At 39.9% G+C, this 25026-nt stretch overlaps 1 long non-coding RNA gene across 6 annotated transcripts; it reads right to left on the bottom strand.

The window, feature by feature from the left end:
* Positions 1-21118: 21118 nt before the first annotated feature.
* Positions 21119-24572, bottom strand: LOC147838503 (uncharacterized). Of its 6 annotated transcripts, XR_015522037.1 has the most exons (8): positions 24528-24572; positions 23894-23966; positions 22881-22938; positions 22698-22791; positions 22417-22574; positions 22226-22321; positions 21922-22051; positions 21119-21272 (listed from the first exon to the last, which is right to left on the bottom strand). It is a non-coding gene; the product is annotated as an uncharacterized LOC147838503 (long non-coding RNA). The 6 variants fall into 6 exon arrangements; XR_015522033.1 differs by lacking the exon at positions 23894-23966; XR_015522034.1 differs by lacking the exon at positions 23894-23966 and having other exon boundaries at positions 21934-22051.
* Positions 24573-25026: the final 454 nt, after the last annotated feature.

Raw genomic sequence — 25026 nt, 5'->3', positions numbered from 1 at the left:
TGCCAGGACTCAAAACGCTTCTGAAATGACCAATGCTTTGAATTGCTTTAGTCACGTGACCTGGTGTTTCTAAACACTTTGGTCACATGAACAGAGTGTTTCGAATCACCTGAGTCATGTGACCTGGGTGTTTCAGATCATACTTCGGTAGTTTTTCGAAACACTTGCGCTTTGGGATTTTGACACTGTGTTGACACATCAATTTCACGTCATCCATCCCTATCTGAATTACCCTCATTATACCGTTAAGTTTGATCATTGCCTGTCAGACATTTCTTAATAAAACTGCACGTGGGATTCTCAAGTTCACAGTCCCCTGACTCCCATTGGTTGTGCAATTCTTAGTGTAATTCACACAGAGAACGCTTGACAAACTACCTGACAAATATACACGTTTTCTTTATGTATGCACCAGAAATTTTCTTATAAACACTCCATATCCAATATCCTTATTTGTAAGTCACTTTGGATAAAAGCGTCTGCTATAAGGGTAAATGTAGAATGTATAATTTGCAGTAACATGTTTATGAAGCTCCACGCCCAGAAAGTAATCAGAATCTTTCGGGAAAGAGCCAGTTTGGAGTGAAAAAGTATTGCGTCCAAAAAAAAAAAAAAAAGTTTGCTTTTCAACATGACATTACATCTTGTAAAAACACAATGTTTACACACAACCATGCATAAGATGTTTGTCTTATGTTCTGCCTATCCCTATGCAAATACATAAGAAGAAACAGAGAATACAGTGAAACTTTCTTTACATGAAACAACTGTTTGAAACAGGATGTTGTGTCTGCCATTGAACCTTACCTATGTACAGACACTGAGCAAATACATCTGTATGTCCTCCTAATACTGGAACTTCCAGAGTTCTAGAACAACTTGAATGGACATAGTATAAGGTTGCACCGAATTTGATTTGTTACAACATATTTATATCAAAATGTTCTGCTGACATTTTAAAATTACTGTTGGCTTTTCATGTCTGCTGTCAAATTTAAGGAAATTGTTACCCTAAAAATATATATATTTTTTGTAATCTAGCCTATATTTTTCTACGATTTACTAGACTGCCCACCAAAAATAGATTTACAGCAAAGTTTTTACACTGTAGTGAAAATGTTGCTTTTGAAAGACACGTCTGAAGTAATGTTATGGTTTTGATATCATTTATTTGATGTTTTTTGTTAGTAGAAAGTTGCTTTTCAAGAACTCTCAGAACTCTTTTGTGTTTTTAATTTTAATAAAATGACAATATAAGAATGAAATATACACACATTTAGGAACAGTCAGGTTACTGTGGGTTTTATTTTAACAAAACAATTAAACTACAATATTCGAAAACAGCCACAGTGACAGCCTCTGTTCTAGTGTTAAAAATGAAGGTTCTTTATTGACATTTATTTTAACATGACAAACTTTTATTATCCATGCAACCTTTCAATACCTGATATTATTCTTTAAAGTGGAAATTATTTTCTATTGAAAAAATGTTTCATTAAAAGGTTCTTTGAGGACCCAGAAACTGAACATCAGAATCAGAATCAATTTTATTGCCAAGTGTGCTTCACACACACACAAGGAATTTGTTTTGGCTACAGAATCTTCCAGTGTACATAAAGTGACAAGTGACAAATCAAAATAAATATGTAAAAAAAGATGCTAAACATTAAACAGAAATGCAGTTAGTCAAGAAATCTGGATGTTGAATTGTACAGATTTGCTATAAATATACAGGTTATACGGTGCTGTGTACAAATGCGAATGGAGAAAGTATTGCGTTGAATATTGATTATTGATATAAGGTGCTATGTACAAGTGCGTATGAGAAAGTATTACACATTTATTGCACAGTTGGGGGATATTTAACTGTCCATAAGGTGGCTTGAGGAAAGAAACTTTTCCTGTGTCTGGCTGTTTTTGAGCTTGGTGCTCTGAATCGCCGACCAGACGGTAACAGTTTGAACAGGTAGTGTGCTGGTTGCGAGGTGTCTAGAGTGATTTTGCGAGCCCTTTTACTCACTCTGGAAGAGAACAGTATTATTTGAAGTGTAGGAAGGGTAGTGCCAGTGATACGTTCAGCAGTCCAGACTATTCGCTGTAGTCTATGGAGGCTATAGTCAACGGTTGTTGAAGTGCAGAGGATGAACAGGATGACAGCTGAGTAGAACTGTACGAGCATTCCTCAGCTGACGAATGAAGTACAGTCTCTGCTGGGCTTTCTTCACAATAGAGTCTATGTGAAAGTCCCACTTCAGATCCCGAGAGATGGTGGTGCAGGAACCTGAATGACTCTACTGCAGCCACAGTGCTGTTCTTGATGGTGAGTGGGGGGAGTGCAGGGGGGTTTCTCCTGAAGTCCACTATAATATTTACTGTTTTAAGCGTGTTCAGCTCTAGGTTGTTTAATCTGCACCATAAGGCCGGCCGCTCCACCTCCTGTCTGTATGCAGACTCATCACCGTTCTGGATTAGGCCGATAACAGTAGTGTCGTCTGCAACCTTAATGAGTTTTATGGAGAGCTCTTTTGTGGTGCAGTCATTGGTGTACAGGGAGAAGAGCAGTGGGGAGAGAACACATCCCTGGGGGGCACCAGTGCTGATGGTGCGGCTGTTGAATTTGATTTTGCCCATTCTGACTATCTGTTGTCTATCTGTCAGAAAGTGCTGGGTCAGTTTGTATTCGAGCAGTGATGGGACAATGGTGTTAAAGGTAGAACTGAAGTCCACAAACAGAATCCTTGGTTTGTCCACAGATGTTTTTGGGTATAAAGTTGACTGCATCATCCACAGACCGGTTTGCTCTATAGGCAAACTGTAGGGGGTCCAGCAAGGGTTCAAGGATGTCCTACAGATATGCTTGCACCATTCTTTCAAATGATTTCATGGCCACAGATGATAAGGCAACAGGTCTGTAGTCATTAAGTCCTGTGATCTTTGGCTTCTTCGGGATTGGGATGATATTACACTTGAAAGGTTTAAATTTCACAAAAACTTTTTCCACTCATGAATTTAAGTTTACTTTGCTCCGTTTGTGAGTTTAATTGTCTTAAACCTCATGTGTGAACCAGCCATGACTAGCACCACACTGTTAACCCTTACTGTAGATTATGCAGTAAATAACTGTAAAATAGCCAGTGTTTAGCTGTAATGAAAAGAAACAGTATTTTACTGTAAAAGGAGCAGGATTCGTATGAAATTCTGTAGTGCAAAGAATAAATTACAGTAATTTACTCTATGTACCATTACAGATATTTACTGTGATAATAAATGGTAAATTACTGATCAACCATTATTGCCCCATCTACTCTAATGCTTTATGTTCCTATTTTATATTTATTTTATCTCTGTGTTTTCTTTGGTTCCTTTTATGTTTTTAACATTGAGTATCAGGAGTCAACCAATGCCACAGAGCTTATTAAAAGGTAATTGTAAGATATGGACGAAATGCATTTAAAGGCAAAAATATTCACACAGAGCAAAGAAATTGTCACAATAATTTTTATAACTTTGTTTACTTTTTCTATAATTAATCTAATTTAATTGCCTAGTTTGACCTATAGCTAAGATTTTAAATTGCACTTTCAACTGAATATTAGTATTTTGCTAAATAACTAGTAAAAATGTGTTATTTTAAAAAAAAAAAAAAAAAAAAAAAATATATATATATATATATATATATATATATATATATATATATATATATATATATATATATATCTTAAACAACACGCACATACATTTTTGCAGAGACTCAATGAATTTGTCTGGAAAACTGGCAAGTAAAAGTGCCATTAACAGTATAAAGGCTTTCCTAAATAAATGTATAAATCATGATATTTGTTGTGTTTTTTATTATTACTACAGATTTGGAACGACATGAGAATCAGATTATTTATTTATTTATTTTTTTCTATGGATGAAGTTTATATTATAGTATATTTTTATTGTTTTTATTAAACGATATGTGCATAACTGTGATAAATGTAGGCAGTTGCTTTGAAAATATGTTATGTACCAGGGGTGTCAAACTCCTGGAAGGCCACAGCCTAGTAGAATTTAGTTCCAGCCCTGCTTCAACACACTACCTTTAGATTTAGTTTGATCAGGTGTGTTTAATTAGTATATCTGCACTGTTACTCTGTAGATTGTGCAGTAAATAACTGTAAAAAACAATAATTTAGGCATCACCACACACTCCCACAGGCTGTCTGTCTTATTCTAAACACAAAGGTGTTAGAAAGAGTTTTCAGAAAATGCTGGCCCTTTAAGAGAGCCAGGTGTTTGATTTGTTTACTGCTGAGTGTGCTCTATTCTCTGTCTATCAATTCAGATGTTGAGTCTGATATGTTTTAGGCTTTAAATAAGAATCTAAAATGAGTAAGTAAAATGTGTTCACATGTTTTTGTGGGTTTCTAAAATAAGGCTGTGTTTTAAGTTATATTGTTGTTATCTTGAACTGTGTACTTAAAAGCTACATTGTTAGCTAGTTAGCCTCTCCTCATATAACTTCTTACATTACTTTTGTTTAAGTACAGTATATGTATTTATTGGATATTGCATACTGCCATAATGTACAGATACTAACAGTTGTATGTATCTTTCTGGCAACTAAGCCAAAATTAAATTCCATCATCTCAGTAAGGTAACATGTGCACATCATCACAGGGAATTACAAAAACATGATACACATAGCCATCCACACACAAAAGCTCCACTGTCCGGTCCCAGGTTGTGACTTTGTTGCCAAGTATTTTTCAGAGCTGTGTTTCCACCTTTGAATTTATATTTGAAACAATAAAAAAGTTTGTTGTCATGAGATAATTATAACAATAAAAGATTGGATCCTTTGGTTTTTCGGTGTTGCCAACTTTATTTTTGTTTTCTATAATTATTTTAAACTTTTTGAGATTTGACAGAGCTGTTAATTATTTAAAACTTTAAAATTTAAAATAATTATTTTGTGTTTTTTGCTGTTCAGTTTTTTTTTTTTTTTTTGCATGGTCAGCATTGAGGAGAGAGTAACACATTTCACTGCAGCACTTTGTGTGTGTGTGTGTGTGTGTGTGTGTGTGTGTGTGTGTGTGTGTGTGTGTGTGTGTGTGTGTGTGTGTGTGTGTGTGTGTGTGTGTGTGTGTGTTTATTGGATATGTGATTGTGATAAATGTTAGCAGGTGCTTTAAAAGTATGCTATATACCAGGCGTGCTTAATCTTGTTCCTGGAGATCTACGTTCCTGCAGATTTCAGTTGCTATCCATATCAAACACACCTAAACCAATTAATTAGGACCTGAACACCACCCTGCTTCAACATTACCTGTAGATTTCTAACGAGCCTTAATTAGTTTTATCAGGTGTGTTTAATTAGTTACAGCTTAAAGTCCCGGTCACACTGCACTTTTCTCCCTATAGACTTCCATTCATACGCATGTGAATGCTGCAGACCTGGAATGCATGCGACAAATTTTACAGTTTGCAGCATTGGAAAGTTCAAGCTTGAAGAACTCTGAACTGCAAAATCACATCATGCACTGTTAACCCTTACTGTAGATTATGCAGTAAATAACTGTAAAATAGCCAGTGTTTTGCTGTATTAAAAGGAAACAGTATTTTACTGTAAAAGGAGCAGGATTTGTATGAAATTTTGTAGTGCAAAGAATAAATTACAGTAATTTACTTTATGTACCCATTACAGATAGTTACTGTGATAATAAATGGTAAATTACTGCTCAACCATTATTACCCCATGTTCTCTGATGCTTTACGTTGCTATATATATATATATATATATATATATATATATATATATATATATATATATATATATATACTGCTCAGTTTTGGTATGTGTATGGTCAGTATTGAGGAGAAAGTGAGACAATGCATTGATGATAAGCTAAATTTCTCTGCAGCCATCTCTGTGTTTTCTTTGGTTCCTTTTATGTTTTTAACATTGAGTATCAGGAGTCAACCAATGTCAATGTCACAGAGCTAATTAAAAAGGTAAAGATATCGACGAGATGCATTTAAAGGCAAAAATATTCACACAGAGCAACGTTCGAGGTTACTAAAGTAACCCTTCGTTCCCCGAGGAGGGGAACGGAAGCACTATAAGTGGATTTGATTTGTAAAATCCACGCATTGGGAGGTTCGGTTCAGAAGCTACTCATCTGAAAGAGTATTGAACGGGCCAATTAAGAATGAATTGGCAGCGCAAGCCTGCGCAGGTGAGCGGCATAAGCAATCAACTGAGTATATAAGCTCACCTGGCGCCAGCAGACGCTATCCTTTTTAAGCTGAAGAGACTTTCAACAGCTAAGGGACAGTCATTATGGCGACGGAGTATAGTGCTTCCGTTCCCCTCCTCGGGGAACGAAGGGTTACTTTAGTAACCTCGAACGTTCCCCTTCGGGGGGAACTTCAGCACTATAAGTGGATTTGATTTGTAAAATCCACGCATTGGGAGCCCATTGAAAGCGCCATAATGACTGCACCTTACCAACACCCCCGATGAGGAGATAGTCAAGCAAGCGTGACGCACCCGCATCATGGGGGGCGCGGTCCTCCAACGTGTCCCTGGCCCTAATTTATCCTACTTCAACAGAAGTTTTACGGATTTATATATATTTTTGGGAAGTCGTGAGCATCTAGATAATTCTAGGAAAATACGACAGTACGTTGGGAAGCGTGCAATCCCGATAGGGAGGACGCTGCGGAGGCCATCCGTTACCCAAGGGGGGATAGATGGCAGAATTTACATATGGACTAGCCCTAAAAAGGGGGAGTACGCATAGCAAAAGAGTGGTTAGCGGGGAGGGAAGACACGGGTCCGCCCAGGGGGGGGGACTTAACCGTGGCTGAATAAGCATATGGGATCGCCTAGTGGGGACCACGCATAGCAGGCACCTTTACCCAAAACGCGGGCTGACCAGCGGGCAGACCTACAACGTAGTGGGCCAGCAAGTGACTCCTCCGCTGAGTCAGTGCTGGGGGCCACGGAGGAATCTGCAGGGCTCACCTGACGGGGAACTTTACTGACAGATAAAAAGGCGCACGTATCTCCATGTTAGGGAAAATGGCGCAGCAAGCGTGTTTCAACACCCTACCGAATTGTTTCCTCAATCACCAAGGGTTACCTAATACCCTTGAGGAAACCGGCTCCACTCGCAGATTGTAAAACCTTGCAAATGTGTTGGGTGTCACCCAGCCCGCAGCTCTACAGAAGTCTGTTAGAGGGGCGCCGCGTGCGCGCGCTCGAGAGGATGCGAAACTCCGAGTGGAGTGCGCACGCGCTCTCGGGGGACGCGGCTTATCTCGGCTCTGATAGTGAAAGAAAGGCATCCACAATCTAGTGGGAACTTATTTCGGTACGGCACTTCCCTGCTGCCGACCGTTATAACAGACGAAGAGCTGCTCAGATGATCTAAACTCTGAGTGCGGTCCGGATAATACGCAAAACGCGAACTGGACAATAAAGAAGGGCTGGGTCTGCCTCCTCCGAGGGCAGCGCTTGCAGGCTCACTACCTCGTATTAAAACGGAGTGGTAGGAACCTTGGGCACATATCGCGGGCGGGGTCTCAGGACGTGAGAGAAGCCAGCCCAATTACAGGCACGAGTCACTGACCGAAAAATGCCTCCGGGTCCCCGACCCTCTAATCGATATCAACGCGACCAGCAGAGCTGTCTTCAGGGACAGAAAGATACTGAGTCGAGGATCGAAGGGATCTGACGCGGCTTGTGTAGCGAGGGCGAGATCCTAAGAGGGCATGAGAGGGGGCGGGATGGATTAATTCGCTTAACGCCCCTGAGGAACCGGATGATGAGGTTATGCGTTCCCACGGTGCTGCCAGCCACCGCGTTATGAGAGCGGAGATGGCAGCCACGTAACCTTGAGTGTGGAGGGCGACAGCCTGCTCTCCAGCTTCTCTCGGCGTAAAGAAAGCACAACGCTGATCTGGCAAATTACGGGGGTCTTCTCAGCGAGAGACACACCATTCAGTGAATAGACTCCACGTCAGGGCATAGGCGCGCTCGGGGAGGGGGCTCTAGCCCGAGTGACGGTATTAGCCACCGCAATCGGAGGTTACCTAAGTCTTCCTCGCGTCTAAAATCTCTTCAAAGATCGGCGAGGGTGCCAGGTGGTGCCCTGTCCCTGAGAGAGTAGGTGCTCTCTCGAAGGGACTGCCAGGGGAGGGCTATCGCGAGGGAGAGCTCTGACATCCAGGTCCGGTTGAGCCAGAGGGGCGTAACCAGCAACCTGTTCCTCGTCCTCTTCCTGACCTTGCACAGTAACTGCGCGAGCAGGCTCACTGGGGGAAACGCGTATTTGCGCGTGCCCCGAGGCCAGCTGTAAGCCAGTGCATCCGTGCCGAGAGCACTCGGTCAGGGAAAGAACAACTAGCAATGAGCGATCTCGGGGGAAGCAACAGATCGATCTGGGCTTCCCCGAATCGCGCCCATATCAGCTGAACAGACTCGGGGTGGAGTCTCCATTCTCCAGGACGCAAGGCTGCCGTGAGAGCGCATCGGCTGCACGGTTGAGCTTGCCTTAATATGAATGGTGTGCAGCGATTTCAGCCGCGGATGACTCCAGAGGAGCAGACGGCGGGCGAGCTGAGACATGCGGCGAGAGCGCATACCCCCTATACGGCTGATATACGCCACCGCCGCCGTACTGTCCGTCCTGACCAGCACGTGTTGCCGCTCCAGCACCGGAAAAAAACGGTGGAGAGCGAGGAACACTGCCAACAGCTCCAGGCGATATGCCAATGCAACTGGGTACCTTTCCACAGGTCCGCAGCCGCATGCCCGCAACGCACAGCCCCCCAGCCCGTGTTGGAAGTGTCTGCTGAAACGACAACAAGACTGGACGCCTGTTCTAGAGACACCCAGGCCTGTAGGAACGAGGGGTCGCTCCAAGGGCTGAGGGCGCGGCGACACAGCGCAGTAACAGAGACTCGGTGTGCGCGCGCGTGCCATGCGCGTCTGGGGACTCGATCGTGAAGCCAGTGCTGAAGTGGTCTCATATAGAATAATCCGAGCGGCATGAAGCGGCTGCGGATGCCATATGCCCCAGGAGCCTCTGAAATAGTTTCAGTGGGACCACTATTTTACTGTCGAGCTCTCTCAGACAGTACAGCATCAGCTGAGCGCGCTCTCCGGAGAGGCGCGCTGCCATGGTGACCGAGTCCAGCTCCAGCCCGAGAGAAGAGATCCTCAGCACGGGGGCGAGTTTGCTCTTTTCTCGGTTGACCTGAAACCCCCACAGGTGGAAGTGCCAGAGCACTTTGTCTCTGTGCATAATCAACTGCTCCGAGAGGGCAAAAATCAGCCAGTCGTAAAGAAATTGAGTATGCAGATGCCCGCGAGCCGAAGGGGCGCTGAGGCACCCTCCGCGGGCTTGGTGAGGACCCGCGGAGACAGAGAGAGCCCGAAGGGGAGGGCTTTGTATTGCCCAGCTCGACCTTCAAACGCAAACCGCAGAAACTGTCGGTGGCGAGGAAGAGTGGAGACATGGAAATACGCGTCCATCAGGTCTAATGCTGCAGACCAACCCAGAGGACGAACGCACCGGAGGATGCGCTTCTGCGTGAGCATTCTGAACGGCAGCTTGTGCAGGCAGCGGTTCAAAACGCGCAGATCTAGGATTGGCCGTGACCCACCGCTCTTTTTGGGCACGATGAAGCGTGGGCTGTAAAACCCACCCTCCATCTCGGCTGGAGGGAGCGGCTCGATTGCATCCTTCGCCAGGAGGACAGCAATCTCCTCTCGCAAGACAGGGGCGGACAGGGGGCTGACCCTGGTGAATACACACCCGCGACTTGGGGGGCCGTTTCGCGAACTGAATCGCATAGCCGAGTCTGATTGTGCGTATGAGCCACCGCGAAGAGCTGGCCCGCGCTAACCAGGCAGGCAGAGCTCTCGCTAATGGACTCATCGCTACAATCGCTGACGTACCAGCAGTGGGGCAGCGCGGAGTGGGTGTGCTGATCCGGGAAGCTCGCGGGTCCCACGGAAAAGCTGGAGGTGAGATATTTGCTCTCACTCCAAACCCGAGCTCCGGAGGGGAGGCTCGAGGGGTGGGAGAAAGGAGACCGTCCTCCCAGCGCTCGTGAGCCACTGGCGAAACGCACCGAATCTGCAAGCTAGAAAGCATAGCGTCCCAGACTGGCAGATTTCGGGCTGTCACATCTGGGGAAGTGAAAAGTGCCCTTTCATAATGTTTTCATGGCAGTAAAAAGTGCCGTTGGAAATGGGGCCCCGCCCTCCAGCGGGGAAAGAGCAAGTTCCCTCTTCTCCAGATGGCCTGTCCCAGGGGCGCTTCGCGGTCCGTTGCCGGACTTAGCGGCGTTCTGGGCAGGGGGGCTGCCTGCTTCCGAGGTGCCCGACGCGCTCGCTTCGCCTGAGGCGTGTGCGGGGGCGGAGCAGATCTCGTAGGCGGGCGCCTTCGGCGAGGAGCAGGTATGAATGGCACGGCGGGCGGAGCGGGCTACGGACCGCCGATAAGACATCACCCACCAACTGCTCTCTCACCGCCTTGAATTCCTGGGTGAATTCACAGACAGTGTCGCCGAACCTGGCTGGGGATATGGGGAAGTCAAGAAAGCGGACTTTGTCGACTTTGCGCATATCAGCCAGGGGTGGCGCTCCTGGACCACTAATGTGGACATCGTCCTCCCCAACGCACACGCAGCGGACTCAGTAGTCCGAAGAGCTAAGTCGGCGGCGGTGCGAAGATCGTAAGCCTGGGTTGGACCCACCCTCGTGCAGCTCGGCCAGCGCCTGCGCTTGGTAGCGCTGGTAGGTGGCTATCGCATGCAAGGCGGAAGCAGCCTGGCCCGCAGCTATGTAAGCTCTAGCTCCGAGGGAGGTAGATAACTTACAGGCTTTGGATGGGAGACGAGGCGGACCCCGCCAAGAAGAGGCGCCGCGCGGATTTACCGCCATCGCGCACTCAACCTGAGGAATCGCCACATACCCCCTGGCTGTTTCACCGTCAAGAGTGGTTAGGGTGGAGGAACACGCAGCACGAGCAGAAAAAAGTGCTTTACAAGACCGCGTGAGCCTACTGTGCACCTCCGGGAAGAAGGGAACGCCCCTCTAGTCGGTCCGGCCGCGGAGCTGGGGGATAAACCATCTCCAACCCACGGCCGAAGCAGCCCGGGAAAGCACGGCTAACATGTCCGTTTCAGGATCCGTAGTGACAGCGCTCACCAGCCCGAAGGGGGCGAGCGGGTCTGGATCATCATCGGACAATGAAAGCCCACCCTCCGATGCCGCGGTGGACATCTGGTCTCCGGTGTCATCGGGCGTAAGGGCTACCATCTGTTAGACGGATCGCTTCCCCCGCCCGAAGCTTGGATGGAGCGCTTAGAGGAGCGGGAGGTCCGCGGGCCCGTGGGCGACGGATTATCTCTCGCTGAAACCCTCAGATCTGCCCGAGTGCCCGCTGCAGAGCAGGGGACAACTGGGGTGGTTCACCCTTTTGCAAAGGCTAACCGCGATCTTGCGCAACAGTCATGGCATCGCAATGACGACATGAACTGCCCGCGAGCAGCGCATTAACATGCTGGACCCCCAGACATGTAACGCAATGCCCGCGCCCATCATCCGAGGACAGGAAACCACCGCATCCAGAAACGCACAGTCGGAGCGCCGTCCTGATAAGGACGTGCTGCACGACTGTGTTGCTCTTTCTGTGAAGTTTGCAACTTTATACGCACCGCTCTGGAGGACCGGACCCAAAGAACGCCAGGCAAGGGAGAAACCCAGCTCGACCGTCTGCCACTGCGTGTACACACTCTGGACCGGGAGAATGCACTCGTTCGCTCAGAATCGCTGGTCACAGCAGGAGGAACCCTCATCGACTCGATCAGAAAGTCTCTGAAGCGAAAAGGATAGCGTCTGCTGGCGCCAGGTGAGCTTATATACTCAGTTGATTGCTTATGCCGCTCACCTGCGCAGGCTTGCGCTGCCAATTCATTCTTAATTGGCCCGTTCAATACTCTTTCAGATGAGTAGCTTCTGAACCGAACCTCCCAATGCGTGGATTTTACAAATCAAATCCACTTATAGTGCTGAAGTTCCCCCCGAAGGGGAACCAAATTATCACAATCATTTCTATAACTTTGTTTACTTTTCTATAATTAATCTATTTTGCCTAGTTAAGCCAATAGTTAAGCTTTTAAATTGCACTTTAAGCTGAATCTTAGTATTTTGCTAATTAACTAGTAAAAATGTGTTATTTAAAAAATATGTTAAACAGCACGTACATACATTTTCGCAGAGACTCAATGAATTTGTTTGGAAAACTTCAAATGAAGTTGGTAAAAATGGCATTAACAGTATAGTATAAAGACTTTCCTAAATAAATGTATTAATCAGGTTATTTGTTTTTTATTATTATTATTACTACAGGTTTGGAACAACATGAGGATCAGATTATTTATTTATTTTTTATTTTTTTGCTTTGGATGACTTTTGTATATTGTTTGTATATTATTTTTTTTATTCAATGATATGTGCATGATTGTGATAAATGTAGGCAATTCCTTTGAAAATATGCTATTTACCAAGGATGTCAAACTCCTGGAGGGCCGCAGCCCAGCAGAATTTAGTTCCAGCCCTGCTTCAGCACACTACCTTTAGATTTAGTTTGATCAGGTGTGTTTAATTAGTATAACTGCACTGTTACTCTGTAGATTGTGCAGTAAATAACTGCAAAATAGCCAGTGTTTTGCTGTAATAAAAGAAAACATTTATTATTTATTAACACATTATTTTACTGTGAAATGAGTAGACTTTGTATGAAATTGTGTAGTGCAAAGAATAAATTCCAATAAATTCTCTGATGGTTTATGTTGCTATTTATAGAGACGGGCAAAATAATGATTTAGGCATCACCATACACTCCCACAGGCTGTCTGTCTTATTCTAAACACAAAGATGTTAGAAATAGTTTTCAGAAAATGCTGGCCCTTTAAGGGAGCCAGGTGTTTGATTTGTTTACTGCTGAGTGCGCTCTATTCTCTGTCCATCAATTCAGATGTAGAGTCTGATATGTTTTAGGCTTTAAATAAGAATCTATAATGAGTAAGTAAAATGTTTTCAAATGTTTTTGAGGGTTTCTAAAATAAGGCTGTGTTTTAAGTTATATTGTTGTTATCTTGAACTGTGTACTTGAAAGCTACATTGTTAGCTAGTTAGCCTCTCCTCATATAACTTCTTACATTACTTTTGTTTAAGTGTTTATTGGATATTGCATACTGCCATAATGTACAGATGCTAACAGTTGTATGTATCTTTCTGGCAACTAAGCCAAAATTAAATTCCTTCATCTCAGTAAGGTAACATGTGCACATCATCACAGGGAATCACAAAAACATGATACACATAGCCATCCACACACAAAAGCTCCACTGTCCGGTCCCAGGTTGTGAGTTTGTTGCTAAGTATTTTTTAGAGCAGTGTTTCCACCTTTGAATTTATATTAGAAACAATAATAAAGTTTGTTGTCATGAGATAATTATAACAATAAAAGATTGGATCCTTTGGTTTTTCGGTGTTGCCAACTTTATTTTTTATAATTACTTTAAACTTTTTATTGAGATTTAACACAGTTTTTAATTATTTAAAACTTTAAACTTTAAAATAATTATGTTGTGTTTTATTGCTGTTCATTTGCTGATCTACCTTCCTGCAGATTTCAGTTGCTATTCATTTCAAACACACCTAAACCAATTAATTAGGACCTGAACACCACGTGATAATTACAGGCAGGTGTGTTTGATATGGGTAGCAACTGAAATCTGCAGGAAGGTAGATCTCCAGGAACAGGATTGAGCACCACTGCTGTATACCATGGGGGTCAAACTCCAAGTTCCTGGAGAACTGCAGGGCAGCAGAGTTTAGTACCCACCCTGCTTCAACATTACCTGTAGATTTCTAACAAGCCTTAATTAGTTTGATCAGGTGTGTTTAATTAGAGTTACAGCTTAAAGTCCCGGTCACACTGCACTTTTCTCCCTTTAGACTTCCATTCATACACATGTGAGTACTGCTGACCTGGAATGATAGCTCATGCGACAAATTTCATAATTCGCAGCATTGGAAAGTTCAAGCTTGGAGAACGCTGACATGTGAAATCACATCATGTGATTGCTTGATACCAATCAAAGATCAGAACATGACCTCTCTGGCTTGCTTTTTCAATCTCTAATTATTTTGTTTAATTCCACTACTCGCTTTGTTTAATTCCACTTCGCAGTGCAGTATGACAGAATTTTGCTTGCTCAAATGTTAGTGTGACTGCAGCCTTACTGTGCAGACCTGTAATATGCAAGACAATATTTATATCTGCTGATTTCTTAATTTTGTTATACTCTTTCTGTTATTTATTTGTTTCGTGCCAAAACAATAAAATAAATTTGTCTGAAAAATTTTATGCCTTCTATTTTTAAATAACAGCTAAGAATACTGATTAATTTTAGAAACACTACAATAACTATATATGACATACTATTAATGTGTATATAATGCAGTATAATGCTGTGATTTGTAACACTACAATACAGTAATTAACTGTACACAGTTTCCAGTTAGTTACCACTGCTGCTCTATTACAGTAATTAACTGGCAACACTGTTGCCAGCTACTCCCTGTATCGGTTCAGTTACAGTAAATAACTGGCAACACTGTTGCCAGCCACTCACTGTAATGGTTCAGTTACAGTAAATAACTGGCAACACTGTTGCCAGCCACTCACTGTAATGGTTCAGTTACAGTAATTAACTGGCAACACTGTTGCCAGTTACTTACTGTAACCAAACTTTTACAGTGAGTGGCTGGCAACAGTGTTGCCAGTGTTCTACTGTAAAAAACCCCGGTAAGGTCTAACAGTGCACTGCAGGCACAGGACGTCAACATGACGTCATATTGACATTGTACCCAAACAAATCCCAACAACGTGGGGGGATGTTGGATTTTGTTAGGAAATTAAAATCGGGTTGACGTCAAAACCCAACATCAGACCGACGTCAATATCCAATGTCCAACCTAAAATCAACCTAAAATCAACCAAATTTCAATGTCTGCTCATGTTACACCTTGACGTTGTGTAGATGTTACCACTATGACATCCACCTGACGTTAGATTTTGGTCACTTTCAAACAAAACTTAAAATCAACCAAATATCAACATAATTTGATGTCGCTATTGACGTCAAAATAATGTTGTCCTTATATGCTGGCTAGACAGTGAATTTTGGTCTGATGTCATGACCTAAATCTAACTAAATATAACGCCTTATGATGTTGTGTACCTGCTGGCCCTGTTTCGAATTGGATATGTTGCGAATTAGATTTTAAAAAATATAGATTACAGGATAAAATATTTGTGAATAAAGTACAGTTTCCATCCAAACTAAATCATGCCTTGCTGAAAAAATTGGCTCTAAATATCAATAAAAAAAGTTGAATTTGCTGTGGTCGGAGAAGCTATTGTGGGCCTTTTGTCTTTTTATGAAATTACATTCGCCTTGGAAGACAAAGACGAAATGCCATGAACATAGGGTTACTTTTGGAGGTGTGAGATGGTCTTTGGAGTGCAGCCCCTCAAAGCAGTTTTTTTTTTTTTTTTCAGCATTTCAGAGGTTTTACAGTTTGGTTGGTCTACTCGTTAGTCCAATAATGCCATTCCACCCATTTTTGTTATCACATGATCTTATAACAAAATCAAATGACGTTTTGATGCACATACTTGAACTTGAGTAAATGTGTTTCCTCTATAGTTTATTTGAATTTTTTCTTTAAAAATAAAAAGTTTATCCTACTCATTCGTGTGCATACTTTATTTTAATGCGCATTTTCAAAAAGTATGTACATCTTGGTGCTTCTATCAAGCCTTTTTTAATTTGATATTCCAAAATGCACATTAAAATAGGTGAACATAAACATAGCTTATGTGAATACACAAAATAATAACAAACTCACACATCATAAAACTACATACTGTACCCTGATCGATTTTCTGCCTGAATCAGGATGTCATGTCTGACATTGAACTTCAGCTAGCAGACAGTGAGAGCAAATACAGGCGCATGTGCAGCAATTAAAAAAGAAACAAAGACTTTAAAATGCTCACGCTGATATACAGTATGTCTTTGGGTTTTATTTTTGGATGGACAGCAAAATGCAGACAGCAGCTCAGATGCAGAGCAGATGGCTGACAAATGTCCTGGCTGGAAGCAACGTTCTACATAATTTGATAATCCTCTGTGCTGTTGCTCTGTTTTACAGCTCTGAGAGACTGTACGAGCTTGCTGTAGGAGGATGATAGAGCAAAATCATGCAGGATTGAAAAAATGAGATGGAAACGGTCAAAAAAGTAGGAATTCTGAGGGAATTAATTTTTTAAAACAACCAGAGTGAAAGAAATTTCAATTATTTTTAATATAATTTTAATCGTTGGTTCAGATCCTATCTTGAAGGTCTTTCTGAAACTCAGATTTTTAAGTTTCAGCAGTCATGTCAAAGCAGTAAGTAAATCAGCATACTATCATCTCAAAAACATTGCAAGAATCAGATGCTTTGTTTCCATTGAGGACTTGTTCATGCTTTTATCAGCAGCAGGGTGGATTACTGTAACAGACTCATCACTGGCCTTCCCAAAAAGAAAGACTAGACAGTTGCAGCTCATCCAGAACACTGCGGCCAGGATTCTAACCAGAACTAGAAAATCAGAGCACATCACACCTGTCCTCAGGTCTTTACACTGGCTCCCAGTAACATTCAGAATAGATTTAAAAGTATTATTACTTGTCTATTAATCACTAAATGGCCTAGGACCTTAATACATTACAGATATGCTGACTGAATACAACCCAAATAGATCCCTCAGATCTTTAGGATCATACAAACTAAACATTCCAAGAGTTCAGTCAAAGCAAGGTAAATCCGCCTTCAGCTAGACCAGACTGGTCTAATGGTAATCTACCATAATTATGTTCTAAGGAGAGCTCAGGGTGTCCTATGCACCCCGGATCACCCGTTGTACTCTGTATTTCAGCTGTTGCCATCAGAACGTCAATTTAGGGTTCCTGTTTGCAGGACAAATAGAACCAGAAATTCTTTTAGAATGGTGTCCATTAGGTCATTAAATGAGTCCAGGGGGGAGGGGGATGTTTCTACATACTGATGTATGGATGTTGTGTGGTAATATTTTATTAATGTGTACATGGAACTTGTTGTGGTACCTTGTTGCAATTTTAGTTTCGCTAACAGGATAATAAAGCTGAGTCTGAGTCTATAAGCGCCCCCTGCTGGAATCAGCCTCCAGAAATGATCAGATGTGCTCCAACATTAGGCACATTCAAATCAAGACTAATAAACACATCTGTTTGCTGCCTTTACTAAATGAGCACTGTGCTACATCCGACAGCTATTATGCTATTACGCTATTATGTCTTTCTCTTCTTTTTCATTCATTTAAAACATGTTTATAACACATATTTTTTATCTCTGTTGTTTTTATTTTCTTATACTTATCTCTTTCATTCTAGTTTATGTAAAGCACTTTGAATTACCATTGGGTATGAAATAAACCTTAATGGAGAGATTTGTTTTTAGCACATAATAGTTTTAATAACTTGTTTTTAATAACTCATTTATTTCATCTTTGCCAAGACGCGAATACATACTATTTTACTAATTATTTTGCAGGATATTAGTATTCAACCTAAAGTGTAATTTAAAGACTTGGTTAATTAGCTTGATTAGGCAAGCCATTGGAAAACAGTGGTTTGTCCTGTAAACAATCGAAAAAAAAATTTTTTAAGAGGGCTAGTAATATTAATCCTAAATTGTTTTTTAAAACATAAAAACTGCTTCCATTCCTGCAAAAAAGGAAAAAATAAATAAATAAAAAAAATAAGATATAAAAAAAAAAATCTTTCTTTAGAATAAAAAAAATGTTAATTCTGTGAAAAATGTTCTTAGCTAAACAGATCTTGGGATATATATATATATATATATATATATATATATATATATATATATATATATATATATATATATATATATCCCAAGATCTGTTTAGCTAAGAACATTCTTAATTTACAAACATCAACGATAAAAAACATACGTTTCTATTAATTCTGCAAACTATTTAATCGTAAACAGGACTAGATGTGGTTCTGCGTTGACGTTAAATAACCCCGCACGCAGTCTCACTTTTGTAAGATGGAGCGATAGAATAACTCCTTTCCTTTGCCAGTAATGACTCTCTTATCACTGAAAGGCTGTAATCTTAAAAGGCTTCCTGTGAAGTTGTCTTGTGTGCAGCACTCTGGCATTTAATCCATTTTTAAAGCATCAAAATTTATACTTTGACTCTAATTGCTTGAGTGTTTGGTGAAGGCTGCAGTATTCAGCTGCCACAGGTTTATTTACATTCAAGTTCTGAGAGAAATGTGGCTTTGGGAAGTCAAATGATGTGATGTCCTATAGAGTCACTGGCTAATGATTAGCACATATGCTTCTTTTTTCTTTCTATTTTTTTCTGATACAAGCTCATGATATTTTCCGATCCTATTTAATCTTCTTCAGAGTGGTGAAAATGCCCAAAAAAAGGCATGCAGGCTGTGGTCCAGGACCATGTTAGCTGCCTACTTAGGTGTCAATGCAATGTATCATTGGAGTCTGTGGGGAACAGTAGTTATTCTTATGCTGCCTTCTCAGGTATTCTTTTTTATTCAAGACAGTTTAAGGTGATAGTTTAGCCACAAATGGATATTACCTCATGGTTTATTCTCCCTCATGTAATTTTAAACCTTTATTAGCTTCTTTTTTATTAAAAAATACTGGTACTGCTTGTTTAAACCACTTAAATGAGTTTAAAAAACACAATTCTTAAGTTTTTTTGGGGGAAAAAATGTTATTGTTTGATGTCCAATCTACTTAATTTTGAAAAAATGATTAAGTTAACTTATTCGATTTGTGTTGGGACATTTTTTACAATGTTCTGCTGAACACAAAAAAAGACATTTTGAAAAATGCTGATGCATTGACTTCCATAGTAGGAAAAAAATAATTAACATCGAAGTCAATGGGTACCAACAACCAGCATTTTTCAAAACATCTTCATTTGTGTCCAGCAGAAGAACAAAATTTAAATAGGTTTTGAACTAATAAAGGATGAATAAATAATGACACGATTAAAATTTTCGGGTGAACTATCCATTAAAAATACTTAAATTAGCTCCGTACAGAACCATCACTGACTATAGTGGAGAATGCGGGCAAAATGTCTACAAATAGCAATTTCTGTTTATTAAAATCAGTTTGGGCGAGGCAGTAGGTAGTGCTGTCGCCTCACAGCAAGAAGGTCGCTGGGTCGCTGGTTCAACCCTCGGCTCAGTTGGCGTTTTTGTGTGGAGTTTGCATGTTCTCCCTGCCTTCACGTGGATTTCCTCCGGGTGCTCCGGTTTCCCCCAAAGTCCAAAGACATGTGGTACAGGTGACTTGGGTAGGCTAAATTGTCTGTAGTGTATGATTGTGTGTGTGAAAGTGTGTGTGAATGTTTTCCAGAGATGGGTTGCGGCTGGAAGGGCAGTTTCATAAGTTGGCGGTTCATTCCGCTGTGACAACCCCGGATTAATAAAGAAAATGACAAGAAAATGAATGAATAAAATCAGTTTGTAAAATATAACAACCGATGACAGTGCAACACAAATATGTTATAATAGTTACATCTCTTAACATACAATATTATTAACCCATTTGCGCATAGAATCACATCAGTGTGATCAGTTGCAATCAGAAGCATTAATATTTGATTAAATGATGCATTAATTGTATTTTTATTAGGGGCGACAAGGTGGCTCAGAGGTTAGCACTGCTGCCTCACTGCAAGAAGGTTGCTGATTTAAGTCCCGGGTCAGTTGGCAGTTTTGTGTGGAGTTTGCATGTTCTCCCGTGTTCGCGTGGGTTTTCTCCGGGTGCTCCGGTTTCCCCCACAGTCCAAAGATATGCGCTATAGATGAATTGAATAAGCTAAATTGACCATAGTGTATGAGGGTGTATGGGTGTTTTACCAGTACTGGGTTGCTGCAGGAAGGGGATCCACTGTGTAAAACATATGCTGCACTGTAATCCCGAATAAGTTGACAAAACTCAAAAAATTTGAGGTAATCAGTTACGTCAAATTTTTTAAGTTATGAAATTATCTATTTTAAGTAAACAGAAACATTAAGTTTTGAGTTTGTTGTACTCATGCAAGACACTTCACCTAACTTAAAATACCCAAGTTACTCAGCTTATACGTTTTAATTGCAATTAACTTAATTGTTTTAATTTTTCCAAACTTTAAATACTTAGTCACCCAGCTCATACATTTTAATACCAATTAACTTAATTGCTTTAATTTCTTTCAACTTTAAATACTTAAATCACCCAGCTCATACATTTTAATAGCATTTTTTAAAATTAACTTCTCCATCGTCAGTTTCACAAATAAAATTAGCCATTATTTTAATCTTTAAACCCCATAAATGTAAAAAAAAATTTTAAAAAAATTTAAAACACAGACAATACCATTTTAGACATTTATTGTTAAAGAAAAAATGTCCAACAGTACTTTCAAATTTGTCTCCTATGCAATTACAAATGTCTTAAAACGATAAAAACTATTAGACATAAAGAGATTGAAAATGAACACTATTCTGAAATTAATAAAAATTACCCACAATGTAAATATATCAGACATAAGAGCCTCAAGAAAAAACAACTATAAGTTTGATAAAATTTAATAATACATTAATAAGTGTAAAACTTACTCTTAAGGCATTCGTTAAAAAAAAATAATAAGTGCACATTCTGTGAAGTGAATCGTTTAGTGTAAACTACACAGAAACTGTATATATATATATATCGTTGAAGTCAGAATTATTCGCCCCCATTTATTTTTCCCCCATTTTCTGTTTAACGGAGAGCAGATTATATATATATATATATATATATATATATATATATATATATATATATATATATATATATATATATATATATATATATATATATATATATATTGTAGCGAGGCAGAGGGAAAACAGCGACACAGTTGGATAAGTTTACAGACAAGTCCCCGGAGGGTGCTTTATTTACAACGTGAATGGGGTGTAAACGGTGCTCTTCTTCAAGGTGAGGTGCTCTGGTGCTCCGGGAAGTAAGTGAAGGACAGTGAGTAGTCGGATGTGGGATCGTCACGAGCTGGAGTCTGCTGTGGAGAGACAGAGAGACAAGCGTTAGCGCATGGAGCCATTAGGTGAATGAAGCTCATCTTCTCTTGCGTGGGCTTGGTTTATATGCCTCTCCACTTGATGACGTCCAGCTGTGAACGATCCTGTGTTGATGATGGTCCAGCTGGGTTGAATTAGCGACCAGGGCGACGTGGCATGTGTGCGCTCGTTACAATATATATATATATATATATATATATATATATATTCAGTCTTGGTTGAACTATGATTCTGTCATTTACTTATTCCAAACCTGTTTGAGTTTCTTTCTTCTGTTGAAAAAAAAAAAAAAGCTGAGACCTGTAACCACCGATTTCCACAGTATTTGTTTTCCTATTAGAAAGTCAGTGGTTACAGGTTGTCAGCTTTACTTAACTTTTGTGTTCAACAGAAGCAAGAAATTCAAGCAGGTTTGGGACAAGTGAAGAGTTAGTAAATGACAGAATTTTACATTTGGACAAACTATCCCTATATATAATAAAATGCATACTTACCAATTAAAGGTAAATAAATGTTTTGAAGTTACTAGGTTTCCATGCTACGAGACTTTTTATTTTCCATCATCCATGCCAAGCAAAACTTTTTGCACAAGTTCAAAGTCCTTTACTATATATTATGTGAAGAGCATACATTAATCCATACAAGACAAGAAAGGTCTGGAAGTGTGCTGTGGGTGGTGTCCAATTCATTCTTCAGGACAACAGAGACCCTCAGTGAATGCAGGGCCAATAAAGCATCTTCAGTCAGCAGGATTATCAATCTAAAAACATAATTCAAGGATATTAATGTAAGGACAGTATCAAAATGACTGAGCCAATATTATATGATTCATCAATTATTCTTGATTACAAATATGTTATTAAGTAAAAGTTTTCAAAACTTTCATCTTTTCATTAAACATGCCTAATTGTGAAAAGAATGAATGAAGTCTTACCAGGGTGTTCCTAAAGAATCTTAAGTCACGCTCACGCAGCAAGACCAAAAGACCTCTGATAACAGTAGTCCGTCATGAACTGACATCATTCAGTTCCTGGAAATCAAGAATCAATTTTTTAAAAATTAAAAAAAAAATAATAATTCAAATTATATTTTAATGTATACTTTAACACGTGACCCCAAACATACCTGCTCATCATAAACCTTTAAAAGATTAGCCAGGGTATCTGCTGTCTTGCCAGTTTTGGATGCTGTTTGCCTTAAAATTGTCATCAAATGAAATAGGTGGTGGTCCAGTTTTGCAAAGAATTTGTGGGGAAAATTCTCATTTGTAACATGTTGGTACTCTGCAAACAGCAAAAAGAAACAAGAGAGAATTTCATAAAACAAACCCACACCACAAAATATACAATTCTAGAAAAAATGTATTAATATTATTATTATGTTTCATTTACTTATCTATTTTTTACCTCAGATGAAAATCAGGTGTTGATCAGATGTTGAAAGCAGGATCTTCATGTTGTAAACTGAACTCAAGGTCTAGCTGAAGTTTCACTTTCCTTGCTGCAAAAGTATCATTGATAAATACACTGTAATATTTATTTTATCTGGATATGCCAGGCATAGTAGTACAAAATAAATATTTTACCCACCTTTCACATGCCTCCATTTAAGAACCTATCTGTAGTCAGCAACACCTGACCTTCAATTCTGTATGTACACAAAGTCACAGTGTCATTTAGCTGAGAGTGGAAGTAGTACAATTGCCTGATGTCTAACGTTAACCTCCAAAACGGTTAGCAATAGAGCTGATTATCATGTTAGTTGCTTTAATTCGATGAACACAGATTTAATTTAAACAGTATTGAAATTTCTAAAACTGAATAGGACGACAAAGAAATGTAAGGCCTGATTTTAAAAGCTAGAAATAACAAAACTTACCTTATTGTCTAATGATGTAAAAATATATAGACTAAAATATTTATATTTTTAAGATATAAATATATTTTAAGCTACAAAATTTGCACATCAGAAAACTGTCTTCTTTACCACGTCTTGAATATTTTGTTTTGTTATTATTTTATTTAATAACATAATTTTGTATTAATGCGTTATAGATATGCATACTTTGTTTTTTAGGCTGTTTATATTCTCTCCAGAGTAAACATTTTAAAAAATAGATTGAAAAAAAAAAAACTTTTATCATACCTTTAAAATACATTTGACCTAAATGACATTTAAACTCACTTAACTGATCGCATTAATCAGGTAATCATTGATATGCAGAGATGTCGTCTTAAGCGCGAGGAAATATTAAGTGTTGATCAGTGCTGGTGATTGAGGTAAAGTTAGTTTTATATTTACACATTCAGACTTTCTCCTTAATAATATAATTTCAGAAAGGTAATTTTTGCATATTCTTAATGGTGAAATCATATTAGCAGCCAATGACTTTCAAAGTACAACATTGTTCAGTCAAAAAAAATAGTGCATTTAGTGTAATGTTGTTTTCATGTCATACTTGCATGTGATTTCAGAACGAATAGACAAAGAACCATGGTAAACAATTTATGGAGCGAGTCACAAGTTGTTACTAAATGAATGTATGAATATAAAACCAACTTTACCTCAATGTGGTAGTGTAAAATGAAGCTCTGCTCTGTACCTGCTCAGGTGAGGAGCGCAGCTTAAATGTTCTCCATCAGGCTATCCTCATACATGGATCAGCAAGCAACAAGCTGCGTGTGACAGAGTTAAGTTTTGAGACTACGTTTTTGCGCGTCATCAGAAAATACCGTTAAGTGTTTAGGCGGAGATCATTTGAGTTATGATTAACGTTACGTTTCTTGCGCCTTTCGTTTCCAAAGTGCCTACAGATCGCGAAGATAATACCACATTCACAGACTGGATGGAGTTCAGCGCAGCGCCATGACATGCGGTTGTGAGAGCGCACGTCTCCATGACAACTTCAGCACAGGCTGAGAAAAGGCATACTCGCGCCAAGATTTAAATTTTTTTGAAAAATGTAATCTGCCGATTTTAAATATTTTTGTCTTTATCACACTCTGTTAAAATTCAGAGTTAACACGTAACAACTAACGCTAACGTTGCACTGATTCTAACTTTTTAAACAGTAATGTTAACGTTAGTTAGCAACAAGTGAGGCTAAACATGTTTTCTGTAATGTACGACATGTAAACGCACCCTGATTAACTCTACATTACATTGAACTGTTACTGTGATTATATTAATTAAAACATACATTTAATATTTCTTGGATTTGTAAATATTTTACTTACTGTAGTGTGAAGCGAGGCCGATCCGCCATCTTGAAAAAAACGAATGAAGCATGAGCACGTACGTGAACCTGGATGACGTCAGACGCAAAATCACTAGGCTGACAGAATTTGAGTTAATGAAACTTTAAAGAGACATTTTGTATAGATTAAACCCAGCAGAATTGTTCACCTTACTTGAAAGATTAAATTTTTACAAACTCAAAAATAAGAAAAAGTTCTAAATACTCATCAAGGTTAATTAAGATAAACGAATTTTAATGATTTAAGTTAATAGAACTCAACTCAATTAATTAGTTACAGCATTAGGGTTTACAGTGTGGATAAGTATTGGTTCATTCCACTGTGCCAACCCCTAATGAATAAAGGGATTAAGCTGAAGAAAAATTAACAAATTAATGAATGTATTTTATTAGCATCTACTCTTATCTTAACCCAAAACCCAACTTTCACAGTAATGTAAACATATTATTTTTGTACAGTGTCACAAAAATGATGCAAT

This window comes from Danio rerio, chromosome 22 (genome assembly GCF_052040795.2).
Source record: "Danio rerio strain M-AB ecotype USA chromosome 22, GRCz13ab, whole genome shotgun sequence".
NCBI lineage: Eukaryota > Metazoa > Chordata > Actinopteri > Cypriniformes > Danionidae > Danio > Danio rerio.
The sequence above is the reverse complement of the archived record's forward strand: the minus strand, read 5'-3'. Positions and strand labels throughout refer to the sequence as shown.